This window comes from Nannospalax galili, unplaced genomic scaffold, assembly GCF_000622305.1.
Source record: "Nannospalax galili isolate Female #2095 unplaced genomic scaffold, S.galili_v1.0 scaffold1200, whole genome shotgun sequence".
Lineage (NCBI taxonomy): Eukaryota > Metazoa > Chordata > Mammalia > Rodentia > Spalacidae > Nannospalax > Nannospalax galili.
In genome coordinates, this window is record NW_008347131.1 from 1,463,162 (window position 1) to 1,463,474 (window position 313).

The following is a 313-nucleotide window of genomic DNA, read 5'->3' on the forward strand; positions in this document are numbered from 1 at the left end:
GCGCGCGGGACCCGCGGCCGCCCTCTCCCCAGCCGCCGCCAGCTCGGTGGGGGCTGGGGCCGCGGCGAGAGGGCGGCGAGGGGCCGAGGAGCTCGGCAGCCGTGCTCCAGCCCGGGCGGGAGGAAGAGATGAATATTCAGAGGGGGAGGGGAAGCGAGGGGCCCGAGCGCTCGGCGCGGCGCCCTGCAGCCGAAGCCGCATGACGCGCGGAGGAGGCAGCGGGAGCAGACCGGGCCGCGCTAGCCGGGAGCCGGGTGCCGCGCACGGGGGGTGGGCGCCGCTTGCTCCGCCCCGCGAAGACCCTGCGCGTCCA